Source organism: Protopterus annectens, chromosome 13.part0, assembly GCF_019279795.1.
Source record: "Protopterus annectens isolate FY-2018-M chromosome 13.part0, PAN1.0, whole genome shotgun sequence".
Lineage (NCBI taxonomy): Eukaryota > Metazoa > Chordata > Ceratodontiformes > Protopteridae > Protopterus > Protopterus annectens.
The window spans coordinates 310,872,461-310,890,202 of record NC_056747.1 but is presented as its reverse complement, the minus strand read 5'-3'; the positions used below and the strand labels follow the sequence as shown (position 1 = coordinate 310,890,202).

Here is a 17,742-nt window from a genome sequence, read left to right as displayed (position 1 = left end):
CAAATTGTATCCTGTTTGGATGCCACAAAATTCCCCACTTTCATTCACTGGTGGGAAAGATACCATAGGCAAACGCATTGCACACCCACAATTAGGATATACAGTACCGCTTATCATCTGTAACTGCATAACAAATGTCAAGGACATCCACAAAGTCACAAACAAAATCTGCTATCTCCACTGTCATCAAAAAGTAAACATCACTGTACCACTCTCCAGTCAGAGAAATGGTTGCCTGTAAAAGAGTGAGCAGGTGTACTTAACTGCCAGGTCCACAAAACATTATACACTGATACTACCCCTCCTGTGGAAAGCCACCAATTGACTATGTAAAGTGTACACTGTACCAAATTGTCTGTCATGATATCAGTGCGACTGTACTGACCACACCTGTTTTCTCTCATCTACTGATCATGCATTCATAGTACTTGTACCTACCCTATGAGATTCTCTGCTACTCTCTGTAACATACCTGAATGCAATAAATTTACAGAAAAATTGTTAAGCTACCTGAAAAGACTGCTAACCACCTGCTTCAAGCAACCTCCTATAACTGAAACAAACCTCAAACTTTATTTTCAGTTTTCTGTACAACATAACTTCTCTGCTTATTAGTTCACTTTATTACTTTTTATAACCATGTCTTCTGCGTGGGTCTCCTTTTCTATTCCCTTCCCACTCCTATCTCACCTCATGACAATATCACCTTTAGTTCCACTGTCCACACAGTGCAATTTATCTGAATGAGTACTTTTCCTATGGGGAATTCCTTCACTCTTCTGCTGTATATATGGATGTACTGTGCACCCCTTTCATCTTTTGAGATACTGGAAACCACTGCCCATTTTTCATAGTTGTAAATGTTCTGCGTGTTTTTGTTCTATCCTGATGCTTCGTACTTCACTCCATGTTCCTTATTACTATCTTCTGAAATGTTAACATTCCTTCCACTTCATTTCTACTATAAAGTCCATGTCTGGGCTGTGACTAAAATGGGTCATCTTTGGATCAGTCCACTACATTGGTTAAGATAAAAAAAAAAAAATTAAGTAATTGATTGATTGATTAATTGATCAATTCACCAATGTAATTAAACATATGTTTCTGCATATATGTCTATTGCAATGTTAAAATACACAGTCTGTTGTATATTGTCTTTTATTTTTCAAAACGTTTTTATTAAATTTTATTGTCATGTCTTAAAAATTAGATAAAGAAATCTGTAGATGACACTACATTCAATGGTTTAGAACACTGAACTATAAGTAAACATAATCCTGTTGAAACAAGTGTGAATCCCACAGCCCCCCCCCACACACACATATGCATATTGTGCAACACAACAGTTCATTTTAGTATAGTAAACCTGCTACATGGAATTTTAAAACAAAATACATGCAGTTACAAAACTGTTGTTATAGGTTCCCAAGGAGAGCAACATAGAAATTCCAAGCCATTCCTTACTTCACCTGAGAAAGGAATCCATTCTCAGAGGTGAGCTATAAGATGTGAGGGCTGAAGACGTGTTGCTCTCTGTATGATTACAACAAATTGCATTCCAGTGACAGCACTATAGTAAATAAGCAGTTTGTATGAGGAATGTTTAAGCAGGCCCTACACACAAAATGAGTAGAAAATACAATATCCCATGAGATACAGCAACACAGCTGCAATGCATAATGTAGCAAGCAGCTCCACACAGCTGTCTAGACATAAAGACACTATCAGAATGAAAAGAAAGTTGAGAATGAGGAAATATGTGCATTCATTGGGAAGATGAACTGTTTTTCCTGAATGCAATCACAGAATGGAATGCAATTAACACTGAGGGGTTTATAGCTGATGCATCAAGCAGCTGTGCAGGGGAATATTACAAAAGTGAATGAAATCACTGCAGCGAATTTTAAGTCCCAGACATTAGAAATCATACCTCCTAACCTCTTAGCACAAGAATGGCAAAGCCTAAAATAATGGGGGGGGGGGGGGGCAAAGGCCCCAAAATGAGGACAGATTTGAAATATTGCTCTTATAAACTTAGGATGTTGCTAGAATAACAGGATTTTAGTTGAAATGCATTTTCTGAAGAATATGGAGTCTGAAACTCAAATGTATATCATTATTTACTGACATCAGTTCTCAATGATTTGCCACAAAACCACACATTTTATGAAGAGATTAAAAATATGAGGCAAAAATCTGGACATTCTGTGAAAATCTGGACATTTGAGAGCTATGTTAGAAATACATACTGCAAGCAATTGACTTCCACTGGTTTATATCATGATTGAAATACTGCCACATATCATATGTATCCTGCCTGACAATGGGCCAGGAGTTTGTCTAATGCATGTTTGATCTGTTCACAAAAATATCATTACAGGGCATGTCATGTCTTCTCCAGTCCAACAGTTTGTCAAGATTAGTGCTGGGATTCACAGAGATGCACATCAAGGCTGCAAAAGGGTTGAAGCACATGAAGATAATGCACTGGTATGTACAAGCGACACAAATAACTAAGCCCACTGATGTAGCCAATTGTATACACAGTAGGGCAAGGCAGTAGTCTTGCACTCCTTAACGCCAGCCTTATGAGGATGCCTCTAGGCACCTGATGGTTTATCAAGGCAGCTGTTCGGTAATAGAGTAAATGACTGTAAAGTGTGATTGAGTGCTCCACTCGTCAGCGTTTTAACATTGTCAGTGAATGGAGCATCAAATGCATATGGGTAAGGTGTGGATTTGTGAAACTAATACTGAAACTTTCAGATATTCTGAAGTTTTCAGAATTAGGGATGGGAGTGTTTATGTGAGTATGGGGGGATAGGGTTAGAATAAGGGGTAAGTAAGAGGATAGATTGTGTAATGCATGTGTGTTGGTGCATATTTGAGTGTGTGCAGCAGAAAATTAACCATATGACATGTATGTTCAACGTAGCATAACAATCAATGTATGATATATATATATTCAATACAGCAGAATGATCAACTTATTACATGTATTTAGCAGAACCATTAAACCTATTATGTGTATATTCAATGAGGCAGGACCATCAAAACTGCCATATGTAAGGCAGGAAGTGTTGGTTATAGCAATGCACATTACAGCCATGAGCTCTGCCCCACTATTCAAAAAAATGTCATGACCAAATAGCTGCCAACAGCATCCCACATAACAGACAGACAGTCTCCTACAACAACCATCCTAGTATATCCTGGCATCTTATTAGGACCAGTACACTGAGTGAAAAAAAAGTTTGTACACTACAGTGTGAAATGCAGTAAAAATGGCAGACACATAGTACCATTTGGGCATTCCAGTCTCACCTCTGCTTCACACATTCAAAGATACTCAGGGCAGTGACATCACAGCTAATCATATTTGTGCCTGCACTACTCACTGGTATGGGAGATGCTAACTGCCATAGTCAGCTGCTCTTCCAGGTCATACTAGTTTTCTACCTTATGGAAGACACCTGGTGAAGGTCCCACCATCACTTCCTGAAATGTCTGTGCAGGAGGTGTAGCACTATTATACACTTCTTGACATCCCATGCAGGTGATCTCCATGGGACACTATCAATGGCTACCATCACCATGAATGGACAGCAGACCAGTATGGCAGCTTGTGATTCTTGGTTTACTTGGAACTTTGACTTCATGTAGCAATAGCTTAGCTCTGCTGTGCAGTCCAACAAGTGTACATGCAAAGTCTGCCTGCTTGAACAAGCATGCATGACATGCCTTAAGTCAGTGATGCACTTCTATATAGTATAACAATTTACAGGGCACCCTACAGGAGCTTTGAGCTTCTACAATGCAAGTCCCAATAGTCTGAAAAATTAAACACAAATCAACACGTAGCAGCAAAATGCAAAACTCACTGTAAAGCAGTAAGTTTTTTTTTTTTTAAGTGGGCAAACCATGCCACATCTTCTGATGTAGGGGGCTGTCCCCATATCCCCTCTACTTATATATACTAACTCTGAGATCACCTGATATCACTATATCTCAGGGAAGGGGAATTTTTTGAGCTACAGCAATATTGGACTTGGTATTTATTTTCCTCAGTTGTACTTAATTTCTCTGAATTTGAGGGAACTCACATCGTTAGATCTTGTATATGCAATGTGAAACCAGTTTACAGATATTGGTGGATTCTAGCCTATTAATATATATATAGTGCAGACTTTTATTTATATCTGACTTTTACAACTGAGTCATCAAAATGTACAGTAAAGAAACATCAACAGCGGTATCTAAACAGCTTGCAGCTCAGAACAGAGGCAGCGTCTTCACAGGATAGAAACCAGAAATGATATATGGTGTTCAACAGTACTGTGGTAAGATGTATTTCACCAGTGCCATATACAGTTGAGTGTGAGCCTAGAAATAGCCTATGGTAAATCTATTGCACCACTACTTGTCTGAACTGTGCTCACCTGCACCCTGCACCTGCAGTTATAGATGGAGTAATTTATGTACCTGAGTACATGAAACCATCTTGCTGGGATGTTAGCCCATGACAAACGAACTGCCTGCCTCCTCTTCAGTTTGGTATATGATGTAGTTCAGCAGTGCCATATACATGTGGCCATTTGCACATGCATTTTGCATTTGGACATTAATAGCATCTGTCTTGCAACAGTGAGGAAATAAAACCTTCATAACTTCCTACATATGTTTAAGCAGAGTTGGTGTTTATGGAAATGGGAGATCAGTCTAAAATGCTGCTCTAATCCTAAACCGTTTTAGTAATATACAGTACTTGCTCTACTTAACCTGTTAAGTAACTCATCACAACACTATGTTTAGAATATTGTTAGTTCATCTGGAAATCACAACAGGATACGATAATCATTAAAATAAGCTATTAAACCAGATTTTCTTGACTAACTAGCCTCCATTGGTATACCTGCAGTTCACCCTCTGGTTTCTTAGCAACACCATCACCCAATACCTGTTGATGTCATCACTCTGATACATGGATCATTGCAGGGATAAAAGGGTAAACTGTAGTCACTTAATGATACAGTTAAACTCATATTTTCCAAGAATTAGGTTACAAAGCAAAAAACTATCCATTATGCATTAAACACCTACGAACAACCACAGAAGTACCAGTTTGTGCTTCTGACAGTCAAAAATCCTATTTTTAAAAACATATTAATTACTAAACTAAATTCCAGAGTGCATTAAGATTTAGCTTACATTTTTTTAACCTGTACTCAGCTGTGAAAATAAGGAATATTTTTTTTATTTTTATTTTACATTTGTTGACCGGGATAGTCCGACTGGATGCATGTCCATTTTCAGCGGAGGCCCGGGGAGAAAAGGTCCAAGGGTAAGCAGATACAGCATTACATAATACCAGCATTACATATTAAAAACAGATTATTTACAGAGATTACATAAGTAAGCAAGTTAAACAAGTTCCACAGGTTAAAGTTAGTCCTGAGCACAAGTCAGGATGAAATTAAATTCCACAGTAAACTGGTTAACAGATTTTTACACAATCGAGTTAGCCAGGCTTGATACATTGACATAGCCAGTTAATATATACATTAATGCACTTGCAAGACAGCATGGTGCAGTTCATACCACATTTTATGTTGATTTAGCCATTTAGACTAAGATATTAAATACCATTAAATGTATCTGCTGGTATGCAGGCAGGTCATATTCATCAATGTTACCATATATTTGCAGCAAACAAGTTTTATCAATTCTTCCATCACATGCATGAAGAGTTTCATATCAGTTTCGCTGATTAACAACCGATTTGGATGCTGTCACATCTTTTTGCTAATAATTAATGCAACAGTGTTTTGACAGCTCATTTTTTATACAATCAGCTAAGTATTTCAGTTGTATTTTTATGCTGACAATGCCTTTATCATCTGAAATAAAATATGTATTCATAGAAATGATTCCACCGTTGCTTTTTTCCCCGCATTACCAGTAACGGAAATAATTCCAAGTGCTTTTGCAAATTTAGGTGGTATTCTACCAAATGTCAGATAAGCCAAAGTATTTCCTTTTTATAACAAAATAAATTTTTGTATTTTTACTTCTTTAAAACAGAGAAATGCTTCATGTAATGCCACAAACTGACGTTATGTTGTTTACATTCTTACAGAAGGTTAGTAACGTGCCAGTTTTTTTAAACAAGTAACTAACTTCTAAGTTTCATTCCCACAATGAAATTGGAATAGGCAATGTCCTCTATTAGAAACAAAAGATAATCATCTATTAATAAAATATATAACACATTGATGGGAGAAAACATTAATTTCTCTGTAAAACAAAAACAAATTTCAGAATTTTTTTGTTTGTTTGCTTTAGGTGGCAACATGGACACCAAATAAAGCAAACGTAACTAAAAAGTTGAAATTGTTGAACTTTGTGGCCAAATGACCCCCTCTCCCTGAAAAAAATTACGCAATGTCTTTCCTAAGAAAATTAAAAGGTTACAAAATGCTGTTTGTAATCTTTAAATATGATTTAACTACTTTGGAAAATCTCTGCAACAATAGTGGTACTAGAAGGTATGAAAACAAAAGCTGTAGTAGCCAGCATACTTTAATTGGCTGCTACAACATTTAACATTTACATTTTTTCCTAATTGTTGCAGGAATATTGAATGTAAAGTTATAATAACAGTAAGTAATAACTATGGTATGAACTAATTATAGCATATAACACTATAAAGCCACGTTTATTACTTCAAAATAGTCCATTTCTAAAAGTATTAAGTGAGACAAACAACAGTACTTGTACTTAATATGCCCTGTAAAAGAAAAGGACAGATGACAGAGGTTATCAGAAAAAACAAAGCTGCACAGTAACGTGAGTTTTGTTTGTACATCTTCTTCAATTTTACACCTGAAATGTTTGTGGCTTCTGTTTCAGTCCCATCATTTAAACTGTATGATGGTATGTGAAGTGATAGGTGAAGTAACTCTTGCCAATGAGTCTACTAATCTAAATAAATCGTACTGTAATTCCCACAGTTACAGGTACTCTAAGACCGTAGGTGTGACATTACACATAATAAGTAGACCTAAGTGATGTAAAAGCTGTTCCATGTTTCTGATCCTCACAACTAACAAGCAGTTATCAGGTTTTTCATCCAAAGTCACATTTGTGAAAAGGCAGCAGTTGTTCATAGGTTCATAGGTGTGTACTAGGGTAATGGCCCTGGAGCCTTTACAAGCTTAGCCCATAGGATTACCCTGGCATCGTGTCACCCAAACTTAGTTCCCAGTGCCTCTATCGAGTAGAGCCACTGGAGTGATCTCCGGGGTGAATTTTCTATTTCCCATCCACTCATCAAGATTGCTCTTGAAGAGGGCCAGTGAGGTGCTCTGTTTGACATGTATGGGAAGTCTATTCCATAGCATGGGCAGTCTCTGGGTTATGAACCTGTCCCTCCAGCTTGTTCTGTTGATTGTGGTAATGAGGTGGAGGTCTCTGGAGCATGTGGTGTGGAGGGATTGTGATTTCTTTAGATGCAGCATTTCTAACTGAGCTGGGTCAGATATGGCTTTGTAAGTCAAACAGATTGCCTCTAAGTAGGCGATATGAGACAGAGAATAGTTGGAGTTTTTTAAGTCTGTCCCTATAGTACAAGTGTTTAAGGCCTAGGATCCACTTTGTGAGGTACTTTTGCGGCCTCTCCAGTTGTTGCACGTGTCTAGTTAGGTACATGCCAAATGGGGCATTGTACTAAATGATTGGCCTAATGAGGGAAGAGTAGAGGGAGACAATGACCTCTTTCTTCCTGGATGCAAAACCCTTAGTAATGAGATGTGCCACATAGAAGGACTTTCTGACCACAGTGGCAATGTGGTGGTTAAAAGAGAGGTTGCTGTCAACCTGTGTTCCCAGATCTCTTATAACACCTTCTGTGTTCAGTGGATTACCATCAATGTGGTAATTCATGGGAACCGGGTTTTTCCCAAAGGGGATGATGACACATTTTCTGGCATTGAGCTTAAGGCCATGGTTTTGATACCAGTTGCTGGTCTCAGTGAGGCCTTTCTGTAGGATGTCAACATCATTTGAGGAGTTTATAATAGCTCCCAACTTGCAATCGTCTGTGAACTTTGTCAGCCAGAGTCCCTTCATGTTAGCCTGGACTTCAGAAAAGTAGATACCAAACAGGAGAGGACCCAGGACCGAACCCTGTGGGACTCCACTTGTGACTGGTCAGCAGTCTGACTTGGAGTCAACTACTTTCACACTATGGGTTCTATCTGTGAGCCAATTTACAACCCACCTAGTGATATAGGGGTTGATGCCTAGCTTAGTGAGTTTTTCTATGATTCCTGAGTGGAGAATGGTATCAAAGGCCTTGGCCAGGTCAAGGTAGGCTGTATGAACCACCTTGCCTTCATCCACAGCTCTGGTGACTGACTCAAAGAAGTTGACCAAGTTGAGCAGGCATGATCAACCCTTCACAAACCTAAACTGTGTGGGATCTAGAGTTTTGAGATTCCCTATATCCTTGTTTATTAGGTCCATGATGATGCATTCCATAGTTTTGCATATCATCAGGCTAATGAAGCGATAGTTCACAGTGTCTGTAGTCGCTCCTCCTTTGTGGAGAGGGATGACTGTAGCAGTGCGCCATTCGGTAGGGACAAAGCCTGAGGTGAGGTTGTGATTGAACAGGGCACACAGGTGAGGTGCCAGTTCACTCTGTAGTTCATGTAAAACACAGCCAGGGATATTGTCAGGTCCCATAAATGCTGTATTCCTGGCCTTGGGCAGTGCTGTTTTAACCTGTGCAGCAGTAATACTGGGTTCCTGGCAATCTACTGGTATTGTGATTGGTCCTTTGGTGGGGGAGAGAGGGATAAAGTTGGCTCTGAATCTGTCAGCCAGTATATTGGCAATATCTGTTGGCTCGGTATAGAAGGTACCATTGTGCAGTAGCTCAGAGAAAATCTGGGTATTGCCGTGGAGATTCTTTACATAACTATAAAAGGCCTTGTGGTTGTCTTTACTATCTGCTGCAATTCTATTTTCATAGCTAGCTTTAGAGGATTTGATGAGGGATCTCAACTTTTTCTTGAGGCTGATATTGGAGTTTTTCAGTCTTGGGACTTCACCTTATTCTGCATCAGTTTCCTCCTTCTGTTGTAGAGTATGTTGAAGGCAGGGGACCACCAGATTGGCTTCCTTGTTTTGGAGGTGAGTGTCTTGGTTCTGTTGGGTATGGCAAGATCCATGCATTTGTGTACGTGTTCGTACAGTGCATTGGTGTATGATTCGGAAGTCATGCAACTATTCTCCATTTGCATAGGTGCTGTAAAGTTAGCCATCTCTGTTTTTAGGAGCCCAAGATTAGCTTTGGAGATGTTTTTCATGGTGGTTACCTTTGCAGGGGGGGGGGGGGATGTGGAATTCCAAGGTGATTAGTTTGTGGTCAGATCTAACCAGGGAAGAGTTGACTATTGGTGTAGAGCAACAGTCGCCCATGTTAGTAATGACCAGGTCAGGGATGTTTCTACCTCTAGTGCGGCTAGGAATGAACTGGTCCATGGCATTGGAATTAATGAATTCCAGGAAATGTAGAGCAAGTGTATTGGTACACGAATATTTTTCCCAGTTAATGGAGGGGTAGTTGACGTTGCCCAGTATAAGAGTGTTAAGTTGGACCCTAATATTCTCCAGGGAGCTTAGGAATGTGGAGTGTGAGTCTTGGGACAAGGTTGGGGACCTATAGCAGGCTACGACCTGAATCGCCATCTTACCCACTGTTAGCTACACCTGAAGTATCTCTGATGCGTTAGGTTGGGTTACCAGTCTGGAGGTGAGCACATCCTTTATGAATATGGAAATACCCCCGCCTATGGAGCTTCGGTCCAAGTTCTGGGGCTGAAAGGTGTGGAATGAGTTATAGCCTGGTAGTGCAGGGGTGCTTTCTGCTGTCTTGAACCAGGTCTCAGTTGCAGCACAAATATCAATGTTCTCCATTTTAAGGAGTGCTTCAACCAAGTGCATTTTGAGATTTAGACTTCTATCATTGAGCAGCATGACCCTCAGATTGCATTTGTTTGCAGCTGTTACGGTGGTAATTTGGTCTTTGGAACACCAACTAAAAAAGGCACTATAGGGGTAGCAAGAACGTTGGCCAGTATCTGAAAGCCCAGGGATGACAGATGCAAGCCATACCCGCCTGGGCTACATAATCTGAGAGCTCCTCCATGTCCCTTTTCATATAGTCCAGGGCGGTACATCTCAGGTCATTCACACCCACATGTACAATGACAGAGTCACATTTGTACCTGTTGTTGAGGGACCTGAGTACCTGGGTTATGTGGTGGATCCTGCCACCTGACAGGCAGCTGAATGTTACTTTCTCCTTATTTAACCTAGTGAGTGGGACATCAGTGTGCCTCACTATCGAGTCACCTATGATTAGTGTGTTGGGCATGCTGTTTTGCCTTAGTGACTTTGGTTGAGTGGCACACTGTTTAGGAGAGTTATGTGTCTCGTGATTAGTGTTGTGGTGGTCAAGTGCATTTCTGCCTTGGAAGTCTGTGCTGTTTGGGTAGATTTTTATTGAGAGCCTCCGCAAAGGTGGGTGTATGGTTTGTGTTTTTATGTGAAGGCAGTGCTAGTGTGTGTTCTGGAGGGCTATGTGTTCCACGTGGTTTGGTACAAGTGTTGACCTTCTCCTCTTGACTAGCTATTCCGGTCTTGGCTGGAGAGTGCGTGGCTTCCATTTAGGATATATAAGTGCATCTCTCGCAAGTTTGAGTGTTGGGAGGTAAGAGGAGAGGGTTGTCAGTGTACATTAGGCAGTTGCTACATTGCCTCAGGATGCCCAAATTCACCAGGATAATAGGAGAAAGCACAGAGAACTGACATTTATACATGACTGAAGGGGTGGGCATTAGTAATAAGTACTGGAGCTGTTTCCTTGTAGAACATTTAGTGCTTGTAGCACTTTTGTGTGCTACAATAACAGCTACAAGAAGTCTGGTAAAGTGCTAGACTAATAAGCTAGTAAATATGCAGCAGAGGAGAGAACAAGCAGATCTAAGGGAAAAACTGAAGACCAGACATTTTGGTACCACTCAGAAGCTTACAAACAGTCCTGAATACAGCATATCTGTATGCAAATGCGGGCATGTAAACCAGAAAGTTGAAAGAGATGGAAAAACTGCCCAAACAGCCAATAAACTACAATTTCTGGACCATAAACCACTCATCTTGAGGTAGATATGCTACCTAGTGCTTACCACTCCCACTGATAAGCTAGAAGGCTTCCTTCCAACACAGAAAGGCTTGGGGGGCTCAGAAGCTTACATACAGTCCTGAATATAAATCTGTATCTGGACTAGACTAGTTACAGAAAAGGCAGGAAACAAGCGCAAATGCGGGCTTTTAAACTAGAAAGTTGAAAGAGATGGAAAATACTCCCCAAAAACCCAATAAACTACTATTTCTGGGCCAGACACCACTCCTCCTGTGGTAAGATAGACTGCCGAGTGCTTACCACTCCCACTGAAAAGCTAGAAGGCTTCCCTCCAGCACAAAAAGGCTTGGGGGGCTCAGAAGCTTACAAACAGTCCTGGATACAGCAAATCTGTATCTGGACTAGACTAGTTACAGGAAAGGCAGGAAACAAGCTTAAAATTTGTTTGTTTGTTTTTTTTACAGAAAAGCAGGTAAAACAGCACTAAAAACAATCCAAGTGCAGTGCAAGCTAGCACACTTGAGTGTGTAGCAATATTAAAGCAAATACAGTTTAAATAAATGCAATTTATTATTGTTTTATTCAACTCTGAACAGTTAAAAAGTGCCAAAAAATATACTTATCAGCTCTATATTTCCAGATTTGAGAAGCACACTCAGCCAGAACACATGGAGATTCTAAAGAGTCTAGCAACGTTTTTTTTTTTTTTTTTAGTAAAGTAGAAGGGGGAAAGGAGGAAAAGAAGATAATTCAAGGTTAAGAACCTCAGTGGGTTGGCCTTCTCAAATGTTCTCTCTGCATTAGGTAGAATGACCTAATTTACAGAAGGGGCGGGCAACTGCAAAGCCACCAGGTATACAGACACCAAGAAAAGCAATCTGAAGCAAATGAATAAATGCAGCAGTTTTGTTAACTAAAACAAAATACAGACACCAAAAAAGCAATCTGAAGCAAATTAATAAATGCAACAGTTTTGTTAACTAAAGCAAAATACAAAATACGTGCTCTGTTTTAGTTTAATTGATACTATTTAGTAATGGATGAAACATTACAAACCATTACTAACATGCAGCTGTTTTATGGAAATCAGCAAGGGTAACATAAAAGAGAGTGTTATGATATAAAAGATGAAAAAATTCTGAGACTCTAATTTTTATACATCTAACAATCACCAAGTGGGATAATAAAAGATAATCTGCAAACAGAAGTCACTGAGGAGTTTGGAATTACCTCTGTTGATGAAATGCTGCAACATAAATAAAGCATCCTGCAAATGGGGGCACTACATATCAATACATGAACCAAAGGAAGCATATTCTGACATACCTGTTGTTAAAAATACATTAATGGTTGTTTGACTATGTAAACCATAAGATGACAGATGGAAATGAGCAACAAATGTTCATCACTGACAAGTACACATTATCTGGTTTCCTTTGTCGTGGAGGGCAAATTCAAGTACCATGGATTACATCTTTCTGTTTTTCAAAAAGAGAAAATAAATATCTCTGTTCCTTTTGCAAGAATATTGTTCTGGAGAAGACTGTAATTACTGAAGTAATGAAGCATAGTGGTACTGGTACTCTTTTTCCATTATCAGTACTATAACCTCTTGTGCAGTAATACATTTGTTTGGGTACTCTATAGTATTATAACCACTTTAATAGAGAGGTTCAGTGGTATGAGTGCTCGATAATACTCTACAACCTGCAGTGTAGAATAGTAGTTTGGGCACTATTCAATGTAGTATCAATATTCTATACAGCTCAACACATTTAGTTCTGACTACTGTTGTTGCTATTCTGTTTACACAGCAGAATGCCTTTGCTACTTGCGCATACCATCTCTGATATTGTAGTAGCAATAGTGTGGTCCTGATGCTCCCTGTTATAGCAGCAGCTCTACAAATGTAGTTTAGTGGTTCTTCTATTACCTAGTATTTTATTTGTTTGTTTGATTATTTATTCATTTACTTATCCCTTTATTTGTTTTAAAGTTACTACACAAGATTGGACTCCACATATCTATTTTCTGGTAATGACCAGGATGCAGATATAAACTGAAATAAAATGTAGCGGCAAAATGTCAAAGGTACTAGTCATTCTTGGTATACTCATATATGGAATACAGCTAGATAGTAGGGTACAGTGTTAGCATTGTGGAGTAGAAGAATGGGTAATACATACCCCCTTTGTCTTAAAGTAAAAGATTTGTAGAATACTGTCTACATGAATTAAATTATTGTATGACTGTAGTAAAACAAAATGGTTATTCTAGTGTTTCATTATTATTTTAACTACTGTAGTAATGCAAATTCCAACACAGGATTGTCAAGAGTCCAAGTATTGGCAATCCCGTCAACTACATTATTTTATTTCTAAAAACAAAATAAATCTAGTTCTAAATACTTTTCCTTAAAAAGAGAGATTGACTACAGATCATTCCTTTTATAGGTTTATTGGGATAAGAGCTTTTGTCCTTGTAAACTTCTTTGGATCCAGTTCTTACAGTTCTCTCTTTTGAAGAATAAAGGTTTGGAATTGGATTTATTTTGTTTTTCAAAATAAAAGTTATTAGGGACTACACTAAATATTTGGATACATGACAATCGTGTGTTGGAATTTTGGTGTATCCTAATGCATACTCCCTGTATGCATCAGGTTGGATTGGAGATACTGGGGTCTCCACCTGCGGGTGACCTTTGTGTACTGTAATAATGTAGTAATAATTTTTGGCTCTCATTTTAATTTTAATACTGCAGTATAGTAATTCTAGTGATGTCTGCATAATGGCAATGCATTAATGTAATGTAATGTAGTGGCGTGGTACTCCCTAGTATTCTGAGCATTCAAGAAATCTACATGCTGGTTCTGGTACTGCATAGTATTAGAACCAGTGTAGTAATGTAGTATAGCTGTTCTTGTCGCCATAGTACCATTACCTCAGCATATTAGTTTTAGTGCTCCATAACATTGTAACAAGTATTTTGATGCAGTATAACAGTGCTAATCCTCTGCAGCAGATAAATACTCAGGCAAAACAATGCAATGATTCTGATGTTCCTTACTAGAGTAGCCGATATTTTCTTTAAACATAGCAATGCTAATGGTCTCAGTTCAGTTTCTGTCACAATTTAAGTAGCAAACATCAAGGCCATCTCTGATTCCCTACTTACTCCTTATAATGCAATGTGAAATAGTAGTTGCCCACTGGTCCTCTGGTTCATATAACAGCATTACTCTGGAGACCAGGGAATCAGTGAGGGTCTAATGTATTGCCCACCCATATGGAATTCTGAGTCAGCTGAAGCTGCTCCCTGGTAGTATAGTGTCTTGTCTCTCCAACTTGTGTTCTCAATTATTCTGAATAGTCTCCTGTTGCTGTAGCTCCACCCCTCAGCACTATAGAACAACTAGTGTTGCCTTACCCTAGACCCTTACAGTCCAAAAATCACTATACATAGATTACATTATAAGCAAATTAAAAAAAAAACAGGTGTTCCCATAATTTCCTTCTTAGCTGTTAATTTCATATTTCATTTTGTTAACTGGGTTAAACCAAATGAGACAAAGGTTCCCTTATAGGTGAGAAGACTACCACAATACAAATATTGAAAAATTGTTTTTAATCTACCTAAGCAGTGTACCTTTGGGAAGTGAATGGAAACCACTACTGAAATACAAATAGTGAAGCATTGTTTTTAATCTACCTAAGCAGTGTACCTTTTGGAAGTGAAAGGAAACCAGTGGGGCTAGAGAAAACCTACAATACAGCATGAAGAACACATAGACTCATTCCACTTGGCATCCAGAGAGGTGACATTCAAACCCAGGACCTTGAGATGAGAGAAAGCATCACTAATCACAATGCCACTAAGCTTTTACCTATGATCTTTGACTTTAGCAAACTATATTTATCAGTCAGCATTCTTAACACTTGCCAGCACACAGCTGAAACATGCAAATGTTTAAGATGTATTTTTTTTTGTGAAAACAGTACAGTAATCCTGAAACTCATCTGTCAGCATCAGCGATGTTTTGTATTGTTCTACTGCTATTTAAGTAACCAGTCCCTTAGCATATATGTCTGTTGTCATAGGATACCTACCTGAACTGATACCATGGTAGATCAAGATGAAAAAGGCTACTGTCCACCCTTTAAATTCAAATCTAATAGTTAGCTCTGATGCAAACAGATGTAATATGACTATACTGTTATTCTGGCCACATTGTCTGGTGGTCTCTAATTTTGCTTTTTGGCTTACTTCCCAGTCCAACTTGAAGTTCCGCCTTCCCTAAATAACAGAATGTTCTGACATTAGTCCTGATAATGATTTGCCACAACCAGGATGGGAAAGTTACCAAGATGCTGATGTAGATTTACATGCATACTCCTCACTGCATTCAGATATACACACAAGCTCCTGATTGCATTCAGATTTACATACATGCTCCTGATAGCATTCAGATTTACACACACACGTGCTCCTGATTGCATTCAGATTTACATACATGCTCCTGATAGCATTCAGAATTACACACGCACATGCTCCTGCTAGCATTCAGATTTACACACACACATGCTCCTGATAGCATTCAGATTTACACACACACATGCTCCTGATAGCATTCAAAATTACACACACACACATGCTCCTGATTGCATTCAGATTTGCATACATGCTCCTGATAGCATTCAGAATTACACACACACATGCTCCTAATTGCATTCAGATTTACACACACACACATGCTCCTGATAGCATTCAGAATTACACACACACATGCTCCTGATTGCATTCAGATTTGCATACATGCTCCTGATAGCATTCAGATTTACACACACACATGCTCCTGATAGCATTCAGATTTACACACACACATGCTGTTGATTGCATTCAGATTTGCATACATGCTCCTGATAGCATTCAGATTTACACACACACATGCTCCTGATAGCATTCAGATTTACACACACATGCTCCTGATTGCATTCAGATTTGCATACATTTTCTTCATTACTGGATCACAGAACTGCATTTGAACTCAGGTCACTGATAGAGCAGCGATTAACTCAGCTGAAACTGCTGCAACCATCGCCACCTCCAGCCAACCCAATGGATTGTAGTGCAGAATGAGGCACAGCCATGTCAACATATAGCAGCATAATACTGAAATTCAGGCTGGAGGGAGTGCTACATGCCAGTCACCCTCGCAGTCCATGCAGGAGTAAGGGGTTCCTTTGTGGCACTATGTCAAAGATGTATACCAGATTTTACAGGTGATACTTTTAAGGGTATATAACCCTACAAAATTTTTATATGGAAAAGTAAAGGTCAAAGTATCTGATGGAAATTGCTGTGAGTAGAGAGGAAATCAGTAGCAGTGGTGAGTTAGGCAACATTTCCTGGGAAAGGTGTGCAGGACTGTCAGGATATGGCAGACATTACACTAATGATAATTATACCTTCATTCTTTTGAGTACTTACTTTGTTCACTTCAGGTTCATGGAAGACCTGGCACCTATTCTAGATCACAGTGTGTACAAAGTGGAGAAATCAGTTCTGGCTAGGATGTCAGTATATTGCTCACTGGATGCACACACACACACACACACACACACACACACACACACACACACACACACACACACACATACGCACACACGCGCACACACAGGCACACACACATGCACCCTTGGGATGTAAATTAACTCTAAATGGAAATGGGGTAAAATAATGGACAGGGGGAGGGAGGGAGAGAGGTAGGGAAGGGCAAAGTATATAGGACAAACAATATGAAAGTACAAACAAAGGAATGAAGGGACAGAACGGAAAGAGAGAATACAGGCAAGGTGCTGAACCGATGGTGATAAGAGTTAACACTGATCAGAGGTGTGCCTGACTAAGGAAAAACAACAATTTAACAAACAAAGTAAATATTTTTTCTTTCTGAGTAAGTTGGACCACGAAATGTTTTACCAGCAGTCAAACTGAATTGGGGTAGGGAAGCAGGGTAAGGCCTTTCATTGATTTAGTTAACATTTTTTGAGCCATTGCTTCCAAAGAGAGCTACTGAGTGGCATGCATGTCACTTTACTCTTATCCAGGTCCTTATTGGTTGTGACCTGATTAAGCATCGTTAACTTAACAATAATGTGGATCTGTGAATGGAAACAGGACAGCGTATACTCAGGGACAATGAACAATGAGACTAGAGTGGCAACTTGATGACATGTCCTAAGCAGATCTCCACATCTATGCACTATATATCACTGAGAAATGCTTATACACATTCTAAGTAAGCTGCAGCACCTGTGTGCAGTATAGACATTACTATAATAATCACAACCAAACACTTTCCAGCTACAACATTCTTAGCACATCCCTTAGCACAGGGAATACGATTAGAAGTTTCACATTCCTTCTAATACTGTAGCCACAGTCTACTAAGTTTGGTCTCTAGAGGTGTTGTATCACTTTGCTTCCAGTATATATCAGGTCTAAGGCAGTGCTACAGATTCACAGTAGCTTT

At 39.2% G+C, this 17,742-nt stretch overlaps 1 protein-coding gene across 1 annotated transcript in view; it reads right to left on the bottom strand.

Moving 5' to 3' along the window:
- C2CD4C (C2 calcium dependent domain containing 4C) overlaps positions 1–17,742 on the bottom strand; it is a 166,957-nt gene that overhangs the window by 148,294 nt on the left and 921 nt on the right. The window lies entirely within an intron of this gene.